The sequence below is a fragment of the Crotalus tigris genome, unplaced genomic scaffold, assembly GCF_016545835.1.
Source record: "Crotalus tigris isolate CLP2741 ecotype Arizona unplaced genomic scaffold, ASM1654583v1 scf7180000024298.760630, whole genome shotgun sequence".
NCBI lineage: Eukaryota > Metazoa > Chordata > Lepidosauria > Squamata > Viperidae > Crotalus > Crotalus tigris.
The window spans coordinates 526,577-540,131 of NW_024100471.1; the positions used below are offsets into that span (position 1 = coordinate 526,577).

The window sequence follows — 13,555 nt, forward strand, 5'->3', positions numbered from 1 at the left end:
CAGGTCCCCTTTGGGAACCCCAGCTAGAGACGGGGGGGGGAGGGCAGAGGGGCACTCTTTGCTCTGCACCCTTGTGGCTGGATTGATCTCTTGGCTTCGTCCAGAGTCCTGCTGAGCAGAGATCTGGGGCGGCTTCTAGATCCCCTCACGGTCACAGGGACTGGTGGGGGGGCTGTCCTTGAAGCAGCCCAGCCCCACAGAAGGCGCCCCCTCCCCACTCTCCTCCTGATCCGGTAGGAGGCGCCTGGAATGATTGGCAGCTGGGAAATGCCACACCCATTCAACGTGATTGCAAGAAAGGCTGGAATTCCTAAAAGGGCTAAAAAAAAAACTATTGGAAGGAACTTGGAAGTAAACCTGTTGTGTTGCGGGGAGGGGGGGTACTGGCAACCCTTGAATTAGTTGAACGCAGCGATGGCCGCCAAATCCTCCACCGAGGCCTTTCCTTCCAGCCTCCGATGGCCTTGCTTGCTCTCCTCCGCCCCCCCTCGTCCAGTTTTGCAAGGTCCTTCCTATCACACGGTGCTCTGAAGGGGTTAAAGCCCCCCGGGGCCCAATGAAGAGCAGAGGGGAACGCTAACCCTGGGCATCTGCGGACGCCGCCCAGGATGGCACCGACTTCTGAAGTAGCCTGGCACCCCAGGCTCCGGTGCAGCTTGTGATTCACCCAGATTCCTCCCCCCCCCTCCTTTCTGCCCCTTGTTCTAGCTTGTCCAGCTGCTCCCGAGCTTCCACGCTGCCCTCCAGGTGATCGCTGCCCCTCCACCTCCGCCTCGGCTGCAGATCCGGCGCTCCTTCGGCCTGACTTGGCACCGCAGAGGCCGTAAATGGGAGAGCCGCTCCCGGGAGCTCCTCACGCCCCCCGCCCGGGAGCCGCAGCCGGGTGGATTCAGCAGCGGGGGAAGCGGCTCCTTGCAACCCCCGGAGCTCCGGACTCCCTCCCAGGCCCTTCCGGAAAACGCTGCCACAGCCCCCGACGCTGCTTTCCCACAAGCCGGCCGACGCCAGCGAGCACGTCGAGCGGCTGCTCTCACCGGGCCGACTTCCAACCTGGCCCCCGGGCACGTGCGCGCCTGGCGAGGCCTCCGCGCAGACGGGCAGAGACGCAGCGCCGGCAGCTGCTCCCTCCGCGGAGCCTTTCCCACGGCTACGGCGCCGGCAGCCGCTTCAGACGCGCGGCCGGAGCCGGGGCCCCAGCAGCTCCGATCGGGCACATTGAGTGGCCTCACGGAGCCCGTTCTGCCCGACCCTCCCGCCCACTCAGAGGCCGCAGACTCGCAGGGGCGGCCTGGCAAAAGCTCCCGGGGCCAGTCAGATGGGCAGCCCTGCGGCAGAGGCGAGGCGTCCAGGCGCCTTCCCGGCTCCGCTTCCATTTGGCAAAGCAGCCCCCCCCCCGCCGCCCTCTCTTCCTGCTGGGGTGCCCTTCCAGGAAGAGACTCCGCTTTGGCCTCTCCAAGGACTCACGGCTGCCCCGGAAAGGGGTGGGGGCGCAAAAGGGCAGAGATTCCAAGCAGCAAACTGGGGACAGCCCCCCCCCGTCTCCCAGCAAGCTTCACTCTCCCGGCAGAATGGGGGTCGCCCCCAATCCAGAGCTGCCCACCGACTCTTCTCTTCTGGCTGGCTGCAGAATCCCCCTGTTCCTGCCCCCCCCCCCCGTGGGACCAGTGCCTTCCTCAAGGCACCACCCCGTTCCTCAGCCGAATCACCTGCAGCCTCTAGGCCCCCCTCACGGCAGAGCTGACTGATCATCTCCACCAGCAGGGAGGGCGCTGGAGCCAGCGAGGTACCCCAACCCCGAGGGTGCCTCTCAGTCTAAGCCAATGGTTCTCAACCTGTGGGTCGGGACCCCATTTGGGGGCCAATGACCATTTCACGGGGGTCACCAAACCATGCTGTCCGCCATTTTTTTCCCTTTTCCCTAGCTGTCCTACTCCCTCTTATTGGTGGCCACACCCACTTGGGGGTCACTACAACATGGGGAACTGTATTATGGGGTCACGGCATTAGAAAGGTTGAGAATCACTGGCTCTAAGCCAAGCTCAGCCCAGAATAGGCTGTATGACACAGGTCTCCAACCTTGTCACTTTAAGACTTGTGGACTTCAACTCCCAGCAAAGCTGGCTGGGGAATTCTGGGAGTTGAAGTCCACAAGTCTTAAAGTGACAAGGTTGGAGACCCCTGCTCTATGTAATCCCTCACCTACCTGGGGGGGGGAGCTCCTTGAGAGAAGCCGGGTACTGCTTCCTGGGGGGAGAGAGAAGGGGGTCTCTGTGGCCTTTGGAGGGGGATGGGGGGGCAGATTCCTGCCATGCTCGCTTCATCCAAAGCTGGCAAACAGGAGGGCAGCACAGGGGCCAAAGGAGAAGCCAGGAGGGAGCACCCCAGCCCCAAGGATGGAGGGCCTGCCTCCCCCCCCCACACGCTTGGTATGTGACCCACACATGGGAAACGATTTAATGGGGACTTCAAAGATGCTTTTTTAAAAGGCAACCGGACAGAAACCACCTTGTGGGAATGCAGCGGGGGGGGGCCTTTGCTGCCAACTGGCTGCTCCTTCCAGCCCTTCCCACTCAAAGCAAGTGCAGAAGCAGCCCGGACCCCCCTTTGCACATCCCGAAGATTCTTCCTTCTGGCTTGACTTTGGGGGACCCTCGCCCACCCCAAAAAAAGTCTGCTTCCAGCTCAGTCGCAACCGCTTTGGCTGGCTCTGGCCCGGCTTGCGGAGGGCTCGTCCTTCGGCCTGGCGCTACAGCCTCCTGGGAGAGGTTCCCTAGGCGGGGAGCCTCCAGGGCACAGCAAGGTCTACCTTCACCTTCCCCGCCAAACGGCAGCAGAGTTTTGCCGCCCGGGGGCAATCAAGTCGAAACTTGAAGGCTTAACCCAGCTACTGGTGCCAGCTCGTTTAATACTTAAATTAATCTATTTTTTAACGGCTGCTGGAAAACATCTCCCTGACTGATGCTGAATAGAAGCATAAAAGGAGGCGACCGAGAGAGACAGTCCGGCATCTTCTCACAGGGTGTGTGTGTGTGTGTGTGTGCACGCGTGGCGGCTCTTTCCAATCTAATTACAGCCTTGGTACAGAATTGCTGAACAAAGTGGGTGCCACAAGCCAGCAGAGGCAGAAACGGGGGTGCTCTTTCCAGAGCGGCCCCCACTTTTGGTTCTGGCCCCCCACAACCCCTGGAGAGACTTCCCCAGCAGCAGGCTGAGGACCAGCCCGCTCCCACCTGTGGCTACTGGAAGGAAGCCCCCTTGCCCGGCTCTCCCTGGTGCTGTGGGAGTGGGCTTCATCAGGGAGGGGCTTCTCCTCCTTGTCCCCCAGGAAGACTCAGCAGGTGAAGCCAGGGGCCCCTCCCGCTGGACGGAGGGCCTGCAAAGGGGGGGGGGCGGCTGCCAGAGGGGGCTTCATTCGGATGTCACTTTCCACGAGAGGAGCCCCCTTCCCCAACTGCCTCCGGAGGCCGCCTCTCAACCCCTGAGGCACAGCTATCGGCCTGCTCAGGCCCAACGGGCCCCTTGGCCAGTCTCTTTGCTGAGGAGGGGGCTCCCAAGAGAGGGGAGCACAGCCTGCTCCCTTTGTGGCCCAACCCAGGAAGGCCGTGGCCTGGCTCTGGGGCTGCATCTCTCTCGCACCAGCAGCCTCAGGCCGCGGCCCCCACCTGTGTCAGTCAGTGAGCGGGGGGGGGGTATTTGCAGCAGGCGCCAGGCTTCCAAACAGCCCCCCCCCCGGGAAGCCCAGGGATAACAGAACACTGGAAGGGACCCTGGAGGTCTCCTCTTCCAAGACCTGGGAGGAGGGGGCCAAGCCAAGGGTCCTCGGGCTTTGCACCCAGACCCCACGGGGGGGGGGGCTTTTAAAAAGAAATGAGCTTTTGCTGCCACGTTGCTTCTACCCCCCACCCCCTTGCACAACCGATTGTGCCAGTTCACGCCTGGCAAAGCTGCGGGTTGCTGCTGACCTGCCCAGCTAGGCGGAGGGCAGCTTCCCAGGGATTTGCGGGCATTTCCACACAAAGAGCCCCCCTGTGGGGCACCCCAGGGAGTGGGAATGCCAGCCTTGTGTCTCCCTGTATCTCCCGATGTTCCTTCTCAGTCCCTCTGCGGAACCCCTGCAGACCCTGCGGCTTCCTCACACCCTCCCAGGCCAACGAGAAGAGCCGGCAGGTGGCCAGGCTCAAGGAGAGGACCGGCCAGGGCATCTCCGATGACCGGTCCTGCGGCCAAGAGCCCTGTGTTCAAATGCAGCTTTGCTAGGCAAAAGCCCTGGATCCAACACAGCCGGGCAAAGGGGGCTTCCCGCCCCTTGTCCTCCCCCTCCGAGATCTATTTCCGAGGCCACCAGGCGCCTCCCCTTGCCAGAACAAGCTGGCATCCTGGGGGGTGCCCGGCGTCTGGCTCAGACCGCCAGGGTGGGGCACAGGGGCTCTGCCCCCTGACTGGGAAGGCCCAGGAAGCCTGGACGCCTCAGCTCCCCCCCTACCCTCCCCCAGCCAGCAGCCTCTCTGGCAGAACAGCACTTGGGACCTCCCCTCACCCCCCCATCTCCCCCCACACACTCTAGCCCCTGCCAGCAGGAGCACCAGTGGCAGCCTTGCTCCAGGCAGAGAGGGGGGGTAGCAAGGCGGGGGTGTTGCAAGGGAGAGACGGCCCTGGCAGAGAAACCAGCGGCTGTTTTCCCAGGAAGAGGAGACTTGCCTGGAAGACGCCTGGCCCAGCTCCCGGGCATGAGAAAGCCAGGCTGCCTCCCTTCCCAGGAAGAGCAGAGGGTGCACCTGCTGCACTTCTGCCGGGACACAGGGGTCAATCAAGGGAGGGGGAGCACAAGATTTCCCGTGACCGCAGAGCCTCCTCTGGAAGTCCGGTGGAGGGCCATCCTGGCAGCCCAGGCAGGGGGGGGGGCTCCGTCCACTGAGAGGGAGAAGGTCTTTCAGGGAAACACAGCTGTGCCCGGAAGGGGCTGCCCTCCCACCCCACACCCTGTCCTGTCCGAGGGGCAGCTGAAGAGAAGGCTGAGTGGGGAGGAGAGGAAGGAAGGCCACATGAGCCAGGGCAGTCTGCTGCTGAGACCCAGCTGTGGGGAGATACCCCCCCCCCGGGAGCCCCAATCCTGCTGGGGGGGAGGCCTGGGGGCAGAGAAAGGGATGAGTGTGGCCACCAGTGTGGTGGTTGTCGCTTGCCGCATTGTCCTGGGATGCAATTTTCCTGCTCCCTCGCTGCACTGTGCAAACAGATGATGGGAAACCTTTTTACAAGCAAGAAGCCAGGATGGAGGGCTGCCAGCCTTGGGGGGGGGGCTGGGACCACCCCATAGGCCGGCTGTTGGGAGGTCAGGGAGCCTTCTTGGGTGGCGAGTGGGCCCCAGGCAGAGGAGGCAGGTGGGCTGGTGGAGCCAGGGGCCCCATCCAGCAGGGCCCGGCTTCCACTCGGGAGTTCCCACGCTGAGTCATTGTGAAGCGGCTCCACTGGGGCTCTTTGGCCCCTGTTCTGCGCTACTCACCAGGCAGGGGCCACACAGCTGCCCCAGCCCCCCCTTCCCCTTCTATGGGGAAGCTCTTGCTCCCCAGGTGGCCGGGAGGGAAGGCAACTTCCATGCCACCCACCCTCTAGCAGGCAGGTGAGGGGAGGGGGGCTCAGAAGTAGGGGGGCAGAGCTCCATAAAACGGGGCCCCACTTTCCCTAGAACAGGGGTCTGCAACCTTGACCACTTTAAGTCTTAAAGTGGTCAAGGTTGCAGACCCCTGCTCTAGAGGATGCCCAGCCACTGCATGCCAGCAATCCTGTCCCTTCCCTGCATTTTCTCCCCCCCCCACGCTCCTGCGCCTCCCCCTCCCCAGTTGGAGGGGGGGGAGTGATTTACAAGCAGAGTTTACTTCACAACGTCTTTAATCTGGGCAGTAAATACAACTAGGAGCTGCTGAACTCTTAGGAATGTGCAGCCTCTCCATTTTTGCATGTGGAGGAAGCAAAACACCAAAAGGAGCAGAAAATCCTGCAGGGCCATAAATCCAGAGGAGCCTTCGGTCAGCAGATGCCAAAACCTCCCTTGCAGAAAAGAAGCCAAGCGATGGCAGACGGGACGAGCCCCCCCCCCGCGAAGGGCCTCCGTTCCCTGCGTCAGAAGCTGCCAGATGCGAGTAAAAATCTACACAGCCCGTCGTCACACGTTAATTTCTTTATTCGGCGTATTACCAACCCTAATCATCTTATGTAACTGTACTAGAAATAAGAGTAACAACATATTTCCTAGATATTCTACTTATTGTTATAAGAGATGAGGTTCTCTTTGCTCAGGGTTTAGATGACCTCGCTGGCTCCTCAAGGCCACCGTGCCCATTTGGGAGGGGCAGGACTTGGAGGGGACACTGAGCAGCCAGAGGATCAGCCCCCTTGGGCAGGAGTGGCCCTCAAGACCCACCTCTGCCCGGCCAGGCTGCGGGGGAGGGGCAGGGAACGGCAGGCTGGGCCAGGCAGTCCGGAGGGTGCCTGCCTATCATCAGCCCCACCAGTTGGGGGGCTCAGCCACCTGGGATTGCTGCCTTTCAGCTTTCTCTCCCTGGGCTGCTCGGGGGGGGGGCGGGGAGTTGGGAGTCTCCCCCTTCTGACAAACTCTCTGCTGGGGGGGAGGGAAACCCACTATTCCACACCTGAGTTTTTCTCCGAAATTCCCTGCTTTCCTTTGGCACAGGTGCAGAGGCCGAGGCTGAAGGAGCCCCGGGGAAACTGAGGCGACTCCAACCAGATAGATCATTAAAACGCTGCCTGGGGCTGCCAGCTTAAGAAGAAATCCTTCTGAACGCTGGGCAGACGGGCAGGACTAGGCAGTGCCCAGCCACAAGGGAGCCTCCCGTGCCCGCTGCGTCCAGCAGCAGCTCTGCCCCTTTCCCTAGTCGGCCATCCTCTGGGCCAGGCGGGGAGACCGTTGGAGAACAGGACAAGCCGAAATAGCTCCTCACCCAGAGAAGCTGCGGCTGCTGACCTCGTCTGACCCGCGCACAGCCGACAGAGGCAGACCAGGCGGGGGAGGGGAGGAACGCAGCCGCCACAAGCCCAGAGGGGGAGGAAGGGGCTCCCCAAAGAAGCAGCAGCAGGGATCACCCCTCCCCTGCTGTCCCCGGGTGACCGTCCTCCGCTGCAGAGGCTGGAGGGGGAGGGGGCCTTTGGCCAGCCCCAGAGCCGCAAGGCTGCCTAGGCCACAGGGAGGCCCTCCGTCCCCCCCCCCGCCCTCCCCACCCCCAGACCTGAAAGCACGAAGCAAACACTCAGCCGCAGCCGTCCAAACACCAGGCTGAATCAGAGGGTATTTTGGGCTCCAGAGTGAGGCTCCCGTCCAAACAGCCACGGCAGCCAGCGGGCACCATGTGCCCCTCTCCCCTCTGAGCTAGGAGGGACAAGGCACGGGCAGAGCGGGGAGGGAGGGAGGGGGGCTAAGGCCGGATTTCTCAGCTGTTTCTGGAGTTCAAAGCTGGGCTGCCCCCAAGAGCCGCTGCTTCACTCCAGGCTGTCCAGGTCAGGCAGGCAGAGAAGGGAGCTGCCTCCGATCCCCTCCCTCCCTCCCTCCCTCCCCTGGCCTCTCCCCGTCCCTTCCCTCTGGAGCAGAGGGGGAGTCCCAGGATAGGCCCCCTCCTAGCGAAGAACTGCCTGGCTGGGCTGCCATGCAAACAAGGGGACCCCCACCCCATAACGGTGCCCATCCCAGAGGACTTGCCCAAATGAAGCCAGCCCTCTCTCGGGGCTTCGTCTGGGCAAATCACTGTCTTCGTTCACCCACCGTGGGAGAGCATCGGGGATCCTGCAAGGGCCAAGGACAAGAGGAAACGGGGAGGGGGTAGGGTTAGGGTCGCCTGCCGACTGGCAGAGGGGAATGAAGCCGTCCCCTGGGCTGGCGAACAGGAGAGCCACGCCAGCACCAGCCCCTCCAGCCAGGAAGGAGCATTGGCAGTGCCAGGCCCTTCCCAGGGATCTGCTGGGGAAGGAACAGCACCCCCCCCCCCAGCGACAGGAGGAATCAACTCTGCCAAGCAGTCCAGATTGGGGGCCCAGCAGAGGCCGCCAGGCGCTGCCGCCCCCTAGTGCCCAAAGGCTCCTCTGCAGGCAGCCAGGGACGGAGGGTGGTGCTCACTCCCATCCCTTCTGTTGGAGCCCCAGGTGGCCGCTCTGCCCCTGCTGACTCGCTTCTGCACCCACGCGGGGGGGGGGGGAGAACGAGAGAAGGGTATTCAATCACGAATGTTTCACTTGAAGGGCTGCCCTGTTTTCAGAACTGGGGAAAATGGGTAGATGTTCATTCTGCAGGGGGCAGGGAGGGGCAAAGGCTGGCTCCCTCCCTCCCCAGAAGCGCCAAGAAAATCAGACACCCCCTCCCTCTCACTTGCCCATCGGGGACCCTCAGGGGCGCCCGCAGCTTCCAAGGCTCTTCCACGCTTTGTGGCCTTGGCACCTTCCCACCAGAAGCCCCGGAGGATGTTTCTCCCTCCCCCCTCCCTCCCCCCTCCCTGCGTCCCTCCCTCCCCCCTCCCTGCGTCCCTCCCTCCCCCCTCCCCGCGTCCCTCCCTCCCTCCCAAGGAAGCAGAACTAAGAGCAGCTCCGAGGCCTGAGTCACTTTTTCTAGCTTCCTCAAAATCTAGCTGCGCTCATGGAAACATCTCTCCCCCCCAACCCCCCCCAATTCAAAGAAAAGAATGGCTTTCCTGGGTATCCTGTATAAAGGTTTGCGTCACAATGCTGTGCTCTCAACAACCCTTGGATGAATGTGACCCTGGGGAAGGGGGGGGCTTAACACGAGAATCCTGGGGTGCCCCTCCTGCACAGCCAGCTGAAGGAAAGCTGGCCCCATTCCTCTGCCTGGGGGCCCCCCTGCCCAGGTGGAGGAAACGGCCTGTGCCCAGACGGGCCCTGGCATCCGTCCAACAAGGGTGCCACGAAGGGGCATCTTCTGAGAAAAGGGGGGCGTTTAAAGACCCTCAGACATCCTCCCCCCCCGCAGCTTTATGCCTAGCTTAACACAGACCAAGACCAAACCAGGTTTGGCAAAAGATTTCTGGCCACGGATCTCAGCAAAGGGCCCCGTGGCTGCCCCACAAGACACACTGGGGAGTGGGGAAGGGTCTCTCCCCCCCCCGAACTCCCGGCCTGAATCTCCATTTCATGAGGAGGAGGCCGGAAGGCCAGGGAGGCAGATGGGGGGCAGCGGCTTCTCCTGCCCCCTCCAATGCTCAGAGTAGGTCAGGAGCCCCTCCTCACCCGGGGGGGGCCCTAAGTGAGTCTGCTCTGTTGCTGGCAGAGAGGGGGGGATCCCAGGCTCTCTCTGGGGGCTCTGAGTAGGGGGATTCCCAGAGCCACCAAGGAGGGTCCTGCCTTGGGCGGCCATGAACATCTCCAGCTGCAGGACCCCCTGGGACTCGGGAGAAGAAGGGGCACCTTGCTATGCAGCTCTGCCCCCCAGCCGAAAGGGAGGAGGGGAACTGGCTCAGAACCGCCCCCCCGGCCCCCCCCTCATGCAAGGAAGGCTGCAGGCCGCAGCTGGGAACTCACCCTTTCATTGCTGCCTGGGGAAAGAGGGTGTGGCGCATGGCAGGTGGCACTCTTCACGGGAGGAAGAGGAGGAGGAGGATCCAGTCACGACTTGACAGCCCCCCGCAGCCCCCCTGGCACGGCATCCTCCATCAGGCCCCCGGCGGAGAGGCCCTGCCCAATGCCAGGCCAAAGGGGCAAGGCTTCTCCTGGTGGCATCTCCGGAGCGGAGAAAGGGGTTTCTCCAGAGTCTCTCTGTGGCCCGGGGTCTCTCTCTGCGCCCAGCACCCCAAAAGGCCTCAGGAGGCAGGCAGCTCCCCGAGACCACCCCAGTCCCCACAGGCTCCCTCTTTCTGGGCCCCTCGGGGCCCCCTCTGCCCCCTGGCGCAAAATGAGGGGGCCAGTCCTTCCCCTTGCCTGCTTCCCTCCTGCGGTGGCCCCAAAACTCCCGGCCCAGGAGTTCCCACAGAAGTCCCCGGCTCGGGACTGGGAGGAGGGAGGCCAGGGGGGGGGGCACTTCCGGCTGACATCCAGAGCCATGGAGAGAAATTCCAAGGGGGCTCCGGACTTTTTCCTGATCCTGAAGGGGGGAGGGGGAGTCAGCCTTCTCCCTGGCCATCGCTCGAGGCTGGGGGGGCCCTGAGCTACAGATCAGGCAAGCCAGGCCTCTCCAAGGCCCCCCAAGCCCCCCCCAAGCAACCAGCTCAACCAGGCCGGGTCAGACTCGGCCATGGCGAAGCGGAGGGACCCTCTCTTGCTGGCAGGACCTCGCCAGGCGCCAGGGGCTCGACCTGCCACCCGCCCTCAACCACAGCCGTGCCAGCCCCGTCCCTCCCGTGTGCCCCGGCCACTGTTTCCACCCCAAATGGGAAAAGCAGCCCGGCCGGAGAGGAGCTGGGCAAGGGGGTCAAGCAGGCAGAATACTCCCCCCCCCCGACCCCTTGCTTAGAGGGCTCGAGTTCTTCTGATCAGAGAAGGCAAACCGGCTCCCCCACCCACCCCCTCCCTGGGCAGAGGCCGAAGGGCAGAGCAGGCCCTCCCAGAGGCTGGCAGCTGATGCCCTGTGCCAGGCTTGGCTTCCAGGGTCCTGGGGGGGGGGAATGTTTCCCCTTCTGAGAGGCCAAGCGATTCACACGGGGGGGGGGAAGGGGGCAGGTGGTCCTCCTTCGGCCTTCCTGACCCCAAACCACCCCAGCACCTTCTGGGGAACCAGCCTTGTGCTCCCATCTGGGCCCAGGCGAGGGATCCAGTCCTGCTGTACCTCCGGGGGCCTCGCTTCCATCCTGAGATGTCACCATTGGTGGCTGGGGGGGGGGAGGCAGAACAGTATTTCTTCGGGGGGGGGATCCCAGGTGGCAGCAGCAGCGGCTTCCGAGCCTGGGGCTCCAAGGGGGCAGGAGTCGTGATGGGCCCGCCGGCCACGGAGTCTCCCTGCTGAGGCTCCAAGGGCTACTTCTGTGCCCCGAGAGCTGCCCGGGGGCATGTGGGACGGGGGGGGCAGGGGAGCCCAGAGCTCATCTGGGCACAGGGAATGGGCCACCCTTCAGGCACGTGGCAGGCAGGCAGGCATGCAGAGGGAGGGGGCACCGCAGGCTCTCCCCAAAAACCGGCCCTGCGCGGCTTCTGTGGCGGAGTCAGGTGGAGACCGGCAGAAAGAAGCAGCCCGGGCACCGCCCTCCGTCGTGCCAGGCAGCTCTGCCGTCCCCTGAGGAGGAGCCAGTGGAGACCCGGCTGCACAGGGACCAGGGCCCTTGAGGGAGGCGGGAGGAGGCCAGCCCTCCCAGCGGGGACCCTGCTGAGCTCTGCACGGGGGGGGGGCTGCCAGAGCCCAAGGGGGGGTCGAGGGGGCAGGGGCTTTCCCCCCTTTGCAGTCCGGAGGTCCGCCAGCCCAATGGACGGGCACAGAGGCCCACCTCCCTGGGCCACGAAGGGCCGCCGGCTCTGCTGGCCCAGCCCTTGCAGGTGGCCCCCTCCCCAGAGACGTGGCCCAACTGGATCCCCTGCAGGGAAGCCACCTGATGAAGCCCCGGCCCTTCCCCGGAAGCTGCAACGGTGCCCCTGAGCGCAACAAGCCGCCTGCAGGAAATTCTCCCTACAGAGCCCGCTTCCTGCTTTGGTGCGAGGCACAACACAAACACCCCGCACACACACACTGCCCTCTCGTCACAAAGCAGCCTGCCAACCAGCCGAGTCTGCCAGGGGGAATTTTCCACAAAACTTTCCTCAGCAACCCATTTTCCTTCTATGCCTGTCATCCCCACCCTCTTTGACGGGGTCAGCTCAACCCAAAACAACAGGAGACCCCCGTTCACGAAAAAGCTGCCTGCTTGTGTGAGTCTCTTAATTGCCGGGACCACCCCTGCCACCCTGCCCACCCTGGGGCCCCCTCACCGGGAAGCAGATAGAGCAGAGGAGCCCTTCCCCCCCCCCCCGTCCAGCCCACAGCCAGAGTCCAGAGAGAAGGAGAGGGAGAGAGCGCCTGAGGGCCCCCTCCCCACCCCCACCCCCGCACGGCCCTTGCAAGCTCTCACCCCAAAGGAGGAGCCAAGGGGGGCCTCGGATCATCCTCCAAAGACCACCAAGGGGGGAGAGGAACTTCCCCTCCAGGCTGCATGTGAGCGGCCAAGAGCAGAGACAGCCCCTGCCTTCCCAGGGGTGGGATCTTCCGGTGAAACCCCTCTTAGCCCCCCCAAGCAGGGGGACCCAGTGGTGCTTCTGGACCAGTGGGCCCAGCCGATGGCCCAGAGGCTCCGAGAGACCCCCTCATGCCTGCGCAGTGCTTGGGGGGGGGGCTGGAGGTCAGCCACGCAGCATCAGGGTGGCCTTGAGCGGCCTTCCTGCCTGGCAGGAGACGGATACTTGCGTCCCCCCCCCAAAGCCTAACAGGGCAGGGGGGCTTCTGCTGCAGGGGCTCCTCACAGGCTCAGCCCCAACATTCATGCCCGCCTTCAACGGTCTCCTTGCAGACACAGAAATTTTCCTCTTGTGCTGCTGCTTTCCAGAAGCAAATTTAGTTTCCCCCAAATCAGCCAATTATGTCTTTTCCATTTTCTTTTCAAGCTTTGAGTGCTGCTCTTCAGAACTGAACTTTCCCTCCGGATGGCCAAGCCCTCCAATAAGGCAGCTGCTCTCAAGAGTTGCTCGTTTCACTCTTGTGTGGGTGAAAAACAGGCTTAGAAAGGGACTGGAGTACTTCTTCCTGCTTCTGACAGGTGCTCAGAGGGGCGACTTCTGCGCAGGGGTCACTCTGCCACTCCAACGTGCTTCTGTGGGAGAAGCTGGGAGGTCTGGCCTGGGGCACAGAGGCCCATGGTGCACAGCCGGCCACACGGCAGAACCACCAGGAGGGCAGGAACAGCCACCTGGCGGGAGAGGCACGGGAGCGCAGCGCCCCCTGCTGGCACAGGTTTTACAGACACCCACAACTCTCTTGCAACGGCCCCCAGCCTGGAATTGGCTCCTTCTGGGGGCTGAGATGCCCCCTGAAGGAGCGCAACCACCTTCCCAGTGAACGCCCCCCCCAGGAAGCCAACAGCTCTCAACTTCAACGAGACCCTGGCAGCCCCTCTCCCAGCCCCCCGGCAGCCCCGCTCTGATGGGATCCGTCTGAAGGGGAACTGGCTCCTTTACAGCAGGTGGTGCTTTTACAAGAGAAGAAACCGAGGCAAAAGGCAGCATTCATGGGAGAAGGCAGAAGAGAACGTGGCACAAACCAAATAAGTACAAGCGGAAACCCCACGTGGGGCAGGCTGCAAAGGCCGGAGAGTGGGGGAGATTGCCCGGGGCAGAAGCCCACCCCCAGCCAGGGGGTCACTTGCCCCGTGGAAAGGCCCACCGTCTTCAGCGGCTGGACACTCTCTGCCCGCCTCCAGTTCACAGGCCCGAAAGAGAAGGAGAAGCACAGAGTCACCCAAAGGGTCTGCCGGTCTCAGCAAAGCTTCTCCCGCCACTATCTGAAAAGCAGCCCAGAGGTGGCCGAAAACATTTAGCTGTGTTTGAGGGCTCCTCTATGACACTAACACACAAACACACACACACACAC

General features: G+C 63.3%; 1 protein-coding gene across 7 annotated transcripts in view; it reads right to left on the reverse strand.

The window, feature by feature from the left end:
• The window catches only part of GNG7 (G protein subunit gamma 7), a 33,077-nt gene that overhangs the window by 7,081 nt on the left and 12,441 nt on the right, over window positions 1-13,555 (reverse strand). The window lies entirely within an intron of this gene.